At 33.5% G+C, this 12620-nt stretch overlaps 1 protein-coding gene across 1 annotated transcript in view; it reads right to left on the bottom strand.

Moving 5' to 3' along the window:
- The window catches only part of LOC118195175 (tubulointerstitial nephritis antigen-like), a 168002-nt gene that overhangs the window by 66315 nt on the left and 89067 nt on the right, over positions 1 to 12620 (bottom strand). The window lies entirely within an intron of this gene.

The following is a 12620-nucleotide window of genomic DNA, read 5'->3' as shown; positions in this document are numbered from 1 at the left end:
CTTGTGGACAAACTTAAAGAAATGGAAATAAACATTGCGGATGATTTGCTTACAATATTGCTTTTATATAGCATACCGGACTCTTATGAAAGCTTTCGAATAGCAATCGAATCTCGTGATGAACTGCCTTCTCCAGAAATGCTGAAAATTAAACTGTTGGAAGAAGCTAACGCTCGCAAAAATAAAGATTCATCGTTTTCTGAACCACAACATGCGTTCTATTCGAAAGATCGGGAGTATACTCAGCAACCGGTTCCTAAACTGAAACCAGATAAGTCTGCAAACCGAAGACAGTATCCAGTTAACTACAGATGCAACTTCTGCCATATCTATGGGCATAGAGCATCGGAATGTAGGAAGAAAAATAAAGAAACTAAAAGCAAACGCCTCAGTGAAACTGCGATGTCTGCAGAAATTCGGAATTCCTTGGAGCGAGAAAAAGCCGTAGCATGCACTAATAGTAATTCTAAAGACATTTTTGTCTGGATAGTGGTGCAACATCGCATTATGTGTAACAGCAAGGAACTGTTTCAAGAAATTCACGAGGTAGGTGATACTTATGTTAAATTAGCTGCTGATAAAACTGTTAAAGCTATTGGAAAAGGAACTGTTAAATTTAAAGTTCGCATAGGTTCTAAAACTGAAAATATCAAACTCAAAAATGTATTGTGTGTACCTGATTTGAAAAATAATTTAATCTCAGTGTCTAAAGTAACTGAAAATAAACTTTCAGTAATTTTCAAAGAAAAATGTGCTCAAATAATTAATTCTAATAACGAAACAGTAATTTTAGATAAACGCGAAAATGATATTTATTTTGTCATGCCAATATATGAATCTGTATCAATTGCTAAAGAAATAGATCAGTGGCATATAAGATTTGGCCATTTAAATGAAAATGGTCTTAAAAAACTTCAAATAAATAACATGGTTAGAGGTCTTTCTTTTTCTCAAAATGACTCTCTTTCTACTTGTAAGGTATGCATTCAGGGTAAACAAACCGAAATCCCTCTTCCAAAAGAATCTGAATATAGAAGTACTGAAATGTTGAATCTAATTCATTCTGATTTGTGTGGTCCCATGAGAACTGAATGAATCGGTGGATCATTTTATTTCGCAACATTTATCGATGATAAATCTCGATATGTTCGTGTTTATTTTCTGAAATCTAAGGATGAGGTTAAAGAAGCTTTCAGAAATTTTAAAGCATCTTTTGAAAATAAACTTAACTCTAAAATCAGAATCCTGCGAACCGATAACGGGCTAGAATATTTAGGGAAAGACTTTAATAAATTTCTTAATAATGCGGGAATAAAACACGAAATGAGCACTCCTTACACGCCAGCCCAGAATGGCGTCGCCGAAAGATTAAATCGCACTTTGGTTTCAATGGCGCGATGTTTGTTATTGCAATCCAATCTGCCTCAGAAATTCTGGGCCGAAGCCGTCAATACCGCTGCTTACATTCGAAATCGCTGCCCAACGCGAGGTTTAAAACACGAAATAAAAACACCTTCCGAAGTGATGTTTGGCAGAGTACCTCCTGTCTCTCACTTCAGAACCTTTGGCCAAAAGGCATTTTCGCTAAATAAAAGGCCAAGAATAGGCAAATTTGATATTCGATCTAAAGAATGTATTTTTATTGGCTATTCTGATGAATCAAAAGCGTATAGACTTTGGGATCCCGAGGCATGTAAAGTGATAATAAGGAGAGATGTAAAATTCATTAATGAGTTTGAAAACTGCTGTAGTTATGACTTAGAGCAAGAAATAAATCTGCCTTTCGCTCCGGAGAAAAAAATTATAAATAAAACATGTTGTGAAAAATAATCACCTCTGGACGGTAGCGAGTCGCCACTTAAATCTGAAGCTGAACCGGAAAGCGGAAGTGATTTAGATAGCGAATCAATGCAACCTATCCTGATTAAAAGGGGGCCTGGTAGACCCAAGAAACTAAAAACAGGTTTGCCAGGAAGGCCTAAAAAGGAATATCACTATACAGTTGTAAATAAAAATGAACAAACTCAAAATGTTGTTGAGGAAAGCATTAATCCTACGGTGCAAGAAGCATTAAATGGACCATATGCTGAAAATTGGCATAATGCCATGCTGTTAGAATATAACTCGCTTGTTCAAGAAAAGGCTTGGGAATTAGTAAACAGACCTGAAAACAAGAAAGTTATTGGTAGCAAATGGGTTCTTAAATTAAAATATAATCACGACGGCACTATCGAAAAATACAAAGCTAGGCTAGTTGCTAAAGGGTGCGCTCAAATCCCTGGTCTCGATTTCACTGAAAACGTTTGCCCTGTTGCTAGATTAAGTTCCATAAGAACAGTTTTAGCCTACGAAGTAGAACACAATCTCAAAGGTTACCAATTAGATTTTGTAATGGCCTATGTAAATGGAAATTTAGATGAAGAAATCTACATGGACATTCCCGAAGGTTTTCGCGATAAAACTAATTCAGATAAGGTGTGTCTTTTAAAGAGATCATTATACGGTCTTAAACAGTCAGGACGTCAGTGGTACAAAAAGTTGGATGAAAAATCGAAATCTATGAAATTTAAATCTCTTAATTCAGATAATTGTGTTTATATTAAAAAGACGCCTAACAGTGAAACTATTATAATCGTTTATGTAGACGATCTTATCGTTTTTACCGATTCTAAGCAAACGTATGAAACAATTCGCAATAGTTTAGCTTCTGCTTTCAAAATGAAAGACTTGGGGAAGTTACATTATTGCTTAGGCATAGAATTTCACCAAAATGAGAATTCAATTAAAATTTCTCAAAAGAAATACGTTGATGATATTTTAAATCGGTATAATATGCAAAATGCTAAATCCGTGTCTTCACCTATAGATAACAGCAAAAAATTATCAAAAGAGATGAGTCCTAAAAACGAAAACGAAATCGCTGACATGAAAAATGTTCCATTTAGAAATCTGATCGGATCACTAATGTACCTTTCAGTAGCTACTAGGCCAGATATCACATACGCCGTGAATTTCTTAAGTCAATTTAACAACAATCCGGGAAAAGAACATTGGCATGCTGCGAAAAGAATACTTCGATATCTAAAGGGAACACAAGATCAAGGACTAATTTATACGAAAACAGGAAAACCACTCATCGCCTTTGTGGATGCAGATTGGGCATCAAATGTCGATGATAGAAAATCCTACACCGGTTTTGTATATATATTAAGTGGCTCAGCCATAACCTGGGAATCACGAAAACAACGCAGTGTAGTTCTATCTTCAACGGAGGCGGAATATATGGCTTTGTCTGAGGCCGCCAAAGAAACCGTCTACCTACGTCGTTTCCTGAAGGAGCTGGGCTACAACATAGAACACCCAACAACAATATACTGCGACAATCAAGGAGCTCAGAAAATTACGAAGAACTCTGTGTTTCACTCCCGTACAAAGCACATACACATTCGCAATCATTTTGTGCGTGAAGTGTATGAACGCGGTGAATTAAATGTGAAGTACATACCTACCAGTGAAATGGGAGCTGATGTGTTAACCAAACCCCTGATTCCCGTTAAACATCAAAACTGTTGTACAATTATAGGATTGAATACTGTTTAATATGTATTTTGTTTTACTTTTCAGGAATATCAGAATCAACGTCGAAAGGGGGTATGTTTGCAACCGCCGTTGATTTCCCTAGCGCATGCGCATGATAAGCGAGTTCTCTGGTGTGTAACACTTATACTTAGTTAATAGGTAGTTAGCAAAAGTCAATGGTGAGTATTGCATGTAAGAGAGAAGTGCAAAGCGCTGTGTAATATCATGTTTCTACTCTGCTGTTCAACGTCTTCATAGTTAAAATAAATGTTTGTCATGTATATCGAAGACGTCATTTTATTCTTCAACAGGCTTGGGTCTGATCGCCTTCAAAATCGATAGTTTTATTTAAAATCTACGCTAAGTTTGGTATTACTATTTGAGTACAGCATTATTGTTTCCTGAGTAGAACTCATATTACTAGTCATATAAACATGTTAAATTTAAAATAATCGAGAATGCTTCAAAGTGAATCAGTTCTTAAAGTACAATATTTCTCCTATTGAAGAAGCAGTGAAAAGTTAGTTACATTGATTACCTTTATGCAGAAATAGATTTTCAGAACTTAATTTCATCTAGGGTATGAGCATATTTTATAGCAGTATCCAAACAAAATGTTTGGCATAATTTGAGGCGTAGAATCGTAATAGTATATATCAAATAGATATTAATAAGTATATATCAAATAAAATTAACACTGAGGACCTAAAATTTTGAGAGCTAATTTTTTCGAACTTACTCGTGCGATTTTTACAAAACTTTGCAGTTTGGCATAATTTGAGCCGTAGAATCGAATTATGGAAAAAATTGGCATGTCATTTCAGAAAAAGTCCTATTTTGTGTCAAAATACCTATATTAGAACAAAGCTATATATATACAAATCTAATATATATCCTAAGTCGCGCTTTTGAGACATGGAAAACGCAATTTGAATTTCGTCAATCGTTCCAGCAGCAGAACGGGAGAAATAGAACTGTCTTCTTCTTCTTTTTTTCCCCCTCCTAGTGTACATTTATTACGCTGTTTTGGTTTTACGAATTTAGCTTGCAGCAATAATTAATATAGAACATTAATGTATTAAGATTTAATGTCATATTATGTTTCATAAAAAACAAGACCTTTTATATCCACTTGCGGTGCTATTCAACTGCTAAGAAAATTTCTTCTGTCGTAGAAATGATAGTCCCTTCCTTTTAAATGTTTACCGAGTATAGTCAATATCGTTTTCTTTATGTAATAAATAATATAAAATAATTCAAAGCCGCTAAACTCAACAGTTATGACTCCACCCAAAGGTTTCTTCTAGCCATCATAGTATTATAGAAGAAATTTAATATTTTTTTTCTGTTAGACATGCACATTAAAAAATTATAGGATGATGGTTTTATTATTTCTTTAGATGATCAATTTCAATGTTATGTACCAGCTGAAGTACCCTATGTTGCCAGGGCTTTACGCAGAGTGTAAAGATTTCATTTAGAGGGATGGGGGTAAGTGAAATTTCAGGTAGACAGTGATATCCATCTTATTTTGGTTGAAGGCGAAATGTGCAAAATTCTACCAAGCTCAAACAAAACTATAGAATAATATAAAACTAATACTGTGCCATGTAACAGCTTCAGTTAAAAAGTTATACTTGTTTTTGTTATCGGTTATGTCTTTTTCAGAAATGAGCTTTCTGAAAACCACCATCCACTTTGGCCTTTCCGAAATATTCGCGTAAACCTGTCACAGAACACACTTAAATTTTGCTTTAAAAGTTCTAAACTGTACTAAAGAGTTAATGAACACGGCGCGATCTAACAGTTTGAATAACTGATTGCAGGAACGCAACAGAGGTGAAATGAGCCTAAGACAGGTGACAAGTTCTGATATAAATGTCCTCAGTGTGGACCCCGTGGGTGGTTTTTTGAAATCTGATGTAGGTAGTGACCTTCTCCTTGGTTTCAAGGTCAGGTCTGCAAAATTTCATGAAGATTCAAACAAAAGTATAGATTTGTATGAATTACACAAACAACCAAACAGACACTCTTCTTTACATATTGTTATGAATTTTGTACACATGTAAATAATTTTACTGAAATTACATGTGAAACTGTAGGATTTTTTGCATGATGCAACATAAAATGCTTGAAAAGACGAAGATATGCTGGAAAAATAAGAATGCAGGAGCACGTCTATTTAACGCTGAGTAAATAGCTATCTCACTAAATCAGCGAGATATCCACCCAGCTGCCGATGGGTTTTAGCGACTAATTTTTGTCGCCAGATTTAGCAAGAAACGGCCAAAAGGTTATATACATTCCAGAAATTTCGAGAAATGGAGTTTACTAGAGATTTCTTGGCGGTTGGGTGGAAACTATATAAGACCAGAAATATATAAGACCAGGTATGTATCAGTTTCTCAGTTGTTGCCCGCTCAGAGTTGAATTCGGAATGTTGAAATACCCGTGAGAGCATCGCCTTTTAGACGCGATTTGCATTGCATTGTATTTAAGGTTCTTAGTAGTTTGAAGTGTAACTACTGATTGTGCTCTGTGATACTGAGGACAGCTATACGAGTATTTTTGTGAAAAGTTCCAGAACTGTAAAATGTTTCTCTTGCTAAAATAAATTTTATCAATGTTTCATCAATGTCTTAAACAGGCCCAAATTTCACACTAAATTTTAAAATTAAAGTATTATAACTTAAATATTGATAATTAAAATGGTAACCAATTTTTAATCAATATTTTTTTTATATCTGCATATTTAATACAAATAGACAATAGGTTGTGCAAATGGCAAAATGTATATATTCTTTTTAATATTTCTATTGAGAAATTGAAAAATAATCATTGTAAAATGTAGGTGATGGTACTAAAGTGTTTCAAGTTTTGTTTAGATAGTACATATTAGTCAAAAGGTTGAGAACCGCTGGTATAGATACTTATTTTTTTTAGTTAATTTTAAGAAAATTCAGCATCTAATTAGGCAATATTAAAGTATTAAATTTTTGAAATTTACAAATGAATATGCAGATTTCCATATACAGATTAAAACATTCCTTATTTTTAAATGCCATGATGTTAAAATAATTCTGTGATTGACGTTTAGCGCAGAGGTCAATCACCTTTTTTACTTTTGACTGCATCATGAACCAAGATTTCAAAACACGGACTTTAACCTTTAGCATCAAGGAGCGCCACATACCAGAATGGGCGAGCGAACTAATGCAATGGGCGGAAGTGAAACTCTTCAATCATCTGAACAAGTCAAAACTTACGAATCCTACAAAAATGAATTCTTAGTGTTTAGTGTAAAACCCGTGTTTAGGAGGTACGAATAAGAATAGAAGTCTTTACCCTCCATACCTCACTAATAGCTGCAATTAGTCTAGAGTTTATTATTGTCTGCCTGCGCTCCAACAAAATAAATTAAATCGAAAGAAATTGCCCTTAATTACACCAAAAATTTATGATTATTCTTAAGTGAACTGCTGCAAAAGAGAAGAATTTCATCTACCTCTTTATTTAATTTAAGAGATAATTTACAAATAAAATAAAGTAAGCTGAATTAGGTAAATATGTCCCAGAATGCTGACAAAAATGAGTAAAATGAATGATTTTAAGACATTTTTCCCCCATTTCTATTTCGAGAATCGAAACTCTTAACTAAATCTATAGCTATAAAATCTTCTGAGAGTTCAAAACTAGTAAAGACTCGCATAATGGAAACTGTGATAAAATAATCACATCTGATATGCTTTTTTATTTCCTGCACATTTAAAAAAGTAAATTGTATAGGTACTTACGTATTTAGCGCAACCACTTTAGTAGAACACACCAAATTTTCAGAATGCGCCAAACTCTGGTAACGATATGCATAAATTTTTAAGCAACCATGTCCATAACAACTATTCAGTTCTTACAAAAAATGTTGCAATTTTCGTATGCATTCCTTTAGCTATACTTTCCAAGTTCCAATGGTTTTAATAGATAACTTGTGACACTTTTGTTCTGCTTTGCTTCAAAATCATGCGCTTGTGAGATTTCTCAAGAACGGAAGAAACTGATACCATTTCTGTGGAAATACATTATTTTGCCGCAAAGTCGCTAATGGAAGCCATTGTTTTGGATTCATTCTTAAAGCGAGCGCCAAGAAATTTCCATCAGAACAAAATAACTCAAAACGCGCTTGTATATAGGTTTATTTATTGATTTCTTCGGACAAATTATATACTGTGTGTGTGTGAGTGTGAGTGAGTATGATATAACAAAATACGATAGCTGCTTTAAAAAAATAATTGGCGACCTCAAAATTAACATTCTAAATTTGGTGCTCTCCCCCTAAATTCATCTGTTCTCCAAAATTGTATATACTTTATTTTAGGTTTACATGCATAAATTGTGTAGGGGAAGTTTCAATAGGCAAGAGTTTCTAAATTACTTTGGTTTTCTAAAAAATTTTGTTTTCTAATCTGAATTGGCATTTAATTAATATTTTACTTGCCAAATTTCTCAAAATTCCTACTAGTTTAAATTTCTTTTTTGTAATTAAGACACAATAACACGCCGAATAAATACTAATTCAGAAGTCAAACAACAAAAATCAGCGTTATACCTACAAAATTTTCACAGGACTAGTTTCGATGGTTTTACCGAACCATCATCTTCAGCTGCAAAACCGCAAATGAACAAGATAGGAAATAATGATTAGATAAGATAAGAAAGCCTGGACAAGAATAAGCAAGTGGCGCCATCTGTTGGCGAAACCAGAACTAAAACATAATTTCTCTAAAAGCCGAAGGCAAATTTGGATTGGAATTAGGATCGTTAACTAGAACAGAAAGATTTTTATGAATGTGAAATGCCTCTAGGAAATCCAGTTCTCCAATGGAAGATGTTTTTTGAATAATTTTGGCAGCAGAAAAATTGAAAGTGTGATTTTCGGACCAACAATGTTGAGCAACAGAAGACCTCTGTGTTTCCTTTTTTCTAACATATGCCTCATGTTCTTTGACGCGAAATTTTAAGGCTCTCTTAGTTTGGCCAATGTAAATTAAACCACACTGGCAAGGAATCCTATAAATACCCCAGGAATTCATATCCGGAATGGGGTCCTTAAGTATGGAACTCGGAATTTTATTGATGGGAGAATAAACAACCCGAAAGTTAAATTTCTGCAAAATATGTGCAACTTTATAGCTAATTAATGGAAAGAAGGGAATGACAACAGAATTTTTATAATCTCCTAAAATAAGAGTGTGGCTTTTAGTGTGTTGAGATGAGAATTTTTTAACTGCTTGATTAATAATGTTGGGTGAAAAGCCCCTGTCAATAGCTATTGCTTTTAAATAATTTAGTTCTTCATCAAGGGCTAGTTTGGAGGAGCAAACTTGAAGAGCACGGAAAACATAGGAATAAAATGAAGCTAACTTTTGTTTAGTCGGATGACATGATTTAAAGTGTGGTGGAAGGCAAACCGATGAAGGTTTACGGTAAACTGTAGTACTGAAGTTGGATGTGTTACGTGTGACCAGAATGTCGAGAAACGGAAGAGAATTGCAAGTCTCAAGTTCAAAAGTGAACTGAATAGCAGCATCAATAGAATTCATTGTTGAAAGAACTCTATTTAAATCATCTTTATTACCTTCAAACAGGGTAAAAGTATCGTCTACGTAGCGGAACCATGCCGGGAAGTTTAAAGTTTCAAACAATTTTGATTCATAGTAATGCATGTAGATATCAGCCAGGATGGGACTGAGGGGACTTCCCATGGCTAATCCCTCAGTTTGCTTGTAATATTTATTTTGGAAAACAAAATGTGTTTGTTTCAAACAGAGTTGAGTGAGAGAAATTAGCTCATCAATTTCGATGCAAGAGAAATGAAATTCGCGAAGTCTGGTTTCTAGACATCTTAATGCACCCTCCACTGGGACATTGGTGAATAATGATTTTACATCAAAAGAAACCATGAGTAAATTACGAGGAGAAATGTTTTTAACCTTTTTTACAAACTCTATTGAATTTTTTATGGTGTAAATGTTATTGTCTAATAGAGTGGAAAATCTAGAAACTAAATATTTAGCTAAAGGATACGAGGCAGTACCTAAATTTGATACAATAGGGCGGAAAGGAATACCACTTTTATGAATTTTGGGAAGAGCATATATATGCTCTTCCCAAGCCCATTATATATTTTTTCATAGTTTTAGATACGTGCACTTAATTTAGATATGCTCTAAATTTTGGTCATTATTTAAATGATATTGTAAATTAGTTAGCAGCAATAATTAATTTTATTTTTGTAATTAAAATTTCTTATTAAATTTTAAATTTATATTAGTTTTATACGTATGGAGATGATTTTATATGCGTGGAAATAAAGACTAGAGATTCGTCAAGGTCATGTTTTGTTGTCTTCATCTGTAAGCCTCCACTCTCCGCCACGACGACTGCAAGCTGATTCTTCTTCTATGCTTCCCGGAATTATGACATATATATGTATAATAAATAACTGCTTTACATTTATAAATCGTCATTCATTTTCTTCCGTAAAAAGTCGGCAAATGGCGTAAGGTGGTTGTTGTGAGGCGTAAGTATCAATTTAAATTCCTAGTTTGTTTATAACAATTAAAAAAATTGAAAATTTCTAATTTGTGTACAGCATCAATGAAGTGTCATTAAATATCATGTGGCCTTTTACTAACTGTAATAAAAACACTGACTTTTAATGTTCTACAGCATTACAATAATTTCCCAGTCAAAGCATCGAATTCGAACTGTATCGCTTTCATTTACATTTTAATCATAGAAAAAAATTATTATTACTATATCAAACTTATAACATACGCATTCGCCAAAATATATCTTTTGCCCAAGCCAAATAACTTCACTAAAACGTATTTTTAATGTGTATTTAGTATTTTAATGTGTAAAAAAGTAATTTCTCTAAATCACAATTTTAATCCTATTTTAAACTAGAGAAATTTGCATTCTTATGAAATCCGACAGAAGAAATACAACAAGAAAGAATTAATATAAAAATAATTCGTTTGCTGAAGTAAACCTTATAAGCACATATCACTTGGAGAACACGAAAGTAAGAAATGAAGTAAATTGTATAACCTGACCTTGTATTCTATTCCCCCCCCCCCAGCTAAAATTTACTTTCAACAAGGTGGGTGCTTAAACCGTTGAGTATTTAAAGCGCTGATATCTGACAGAAAAACGATTTTGGTTTAAAATTATGACATCAGTCAATGATTCATAAAACTCTGACATATCATTTACGCGTGTCATGTTAACAAACGTAATAGTATCTTGTTCCATTAACGCATTCTTCGTTGCTGGCATTACGCCAAAACGGATCTCTATCTTATTCTTAAGTGCGTTTGTGAGAAGACGTTAATCATTCATCGTAATTACAGTAATTTTTACTATTATTTTCTCTCTACGAATCGGAAATGTGATTTTTTATGAAAGGCTACAACTTTCAAATTATCTTGAGGGTATCGTACAAATATTTCTTTAATACTAAAACAGACCTCTTAATTCGATTAAAATCAATAGAAAAAAACTTCGATTCGAAACAAATTTAATAAAATATTTGAAATCAAATTCTAAAATAGATCTAACATATTTCTTTATTAATCCAGCAAGTGATTTATTGATAAAAATATATATCTGAGAAAATTAGCAGTTTAGAAAAATTAATTTAGTAGAAATAATTGACAGAGAAAAGTATACAATTTTGACTTAAATTTTAAGTCGTAAGTTCCAACTTTTGAATGGAAGAAATACGGTAACTAATAAGGTAATTTATTTCGAAATTACCGTAGTATATGAATATTCCTATCTATAATTCAAAAACTGGGTCTTATTTTGGTCAAGGTGTTCTTATTTGCAACCTACTGTTACCTAAATTTCACGCACTTCCTCTTAATTTGCATATTTGTATCTTCAAACATCGTTAAACCTTGTCATAGACAGTTGTTCGAACTTTTCATAGTATAGAAGGCGCTGTTGCGCTGAAAGAATTCTTCAGTGTGTTTACATTATGTAACTGTAGGTTCGCCGTTGCGATATGTTCGTATTACTGTGATAGTATATTTTGGTGTTTTCATTTCTTAATCTCCTAGCCAGACCATCGAAACGTTTCCGAGCCACTTCTCTATTATTTGCTAATTTCTCTTGCATACCTGGTTTCCACGGCAACTTTACACAATACCTTTTATCTACGAACCCAACAGAATTATTAAATTCATCAAGTATCTCCTGTTCCACTAAAGTCAAACACTTCGCTTCCTTGTTTTCAATACCTAAATTTTCTAGTTCCAGAAACGCCTGAGTTCAGCTGACACAGTGCTTTGATCATCCAAAACTAAGTTTACAGCAGCCGTTTTACTCATATCACCACAATTTCCTTGCAAGGACCATCCAAGTTCTGTGTTTACAGCTACCAAAAACGTATTTAACCTTTCAAAACCTTTTGTCAAATTCCAATAAAAATCTATACCTATTAACAAGGAAATTTCATTATCATCTGACGCTTGATTATATCCCCACGTTAAAGTTAATCCCTTGGCTTCCATTTCAGCTCTTATAGTCTCATTCGGCAAATTAATCGCAGCCCTCGAAATTTCATCTGTTTCCAACGCCTGTATTACGACATCTTTTCCATCTAAAATATTTCGCAATCTCACTTCAACTCTGCGACATGTTTGCAACCAAGGATCCTTTGCTCCAAATGAATAAATAATGTTACTGACCCTAGACATTTTAATCCCAACTTCATAGATACATTTCTTTTAATAAAACTCTTCTCACTACCGTTATCAAACATTGCAATAACTATACCTGACGATTTACGACCAACAATTTCTGTCCTAACACACTGCAATAAAATCACATTCCTATCATTTACAACTGAATTCGAAATAGTAGGCAGAATTTCGATTTCCTTTGGTTTTTCTTCTTCCGGTTTTGAATTAGATTTACACTTGCTAGAATTTTCAAATTTAAAACAAATAGCTTTGGCATGTCTACCAGAGCAGAAT

The sequence above is a fragment of the Stegodyphus dumicola genome, chromosome 10 (assembly GCF_044657685.1).
Source record: "Stegodyphus dumicola isolate Sdum_Otavi_A_Nest chromosome 10, ASM4465768v1".
NCBI classification, from domain to species: domain Eukaryota; kingdom Metazoa; phylum Arthropoda; class Arachnida; order Araneae; family Eresidae; genus Stegodyphus; species Stegodyphus dumicola.
Note: the sequence above shows the minus strand (reverse complement) of the source record. Positions and strands in the feature narration are given on the sequence as shown.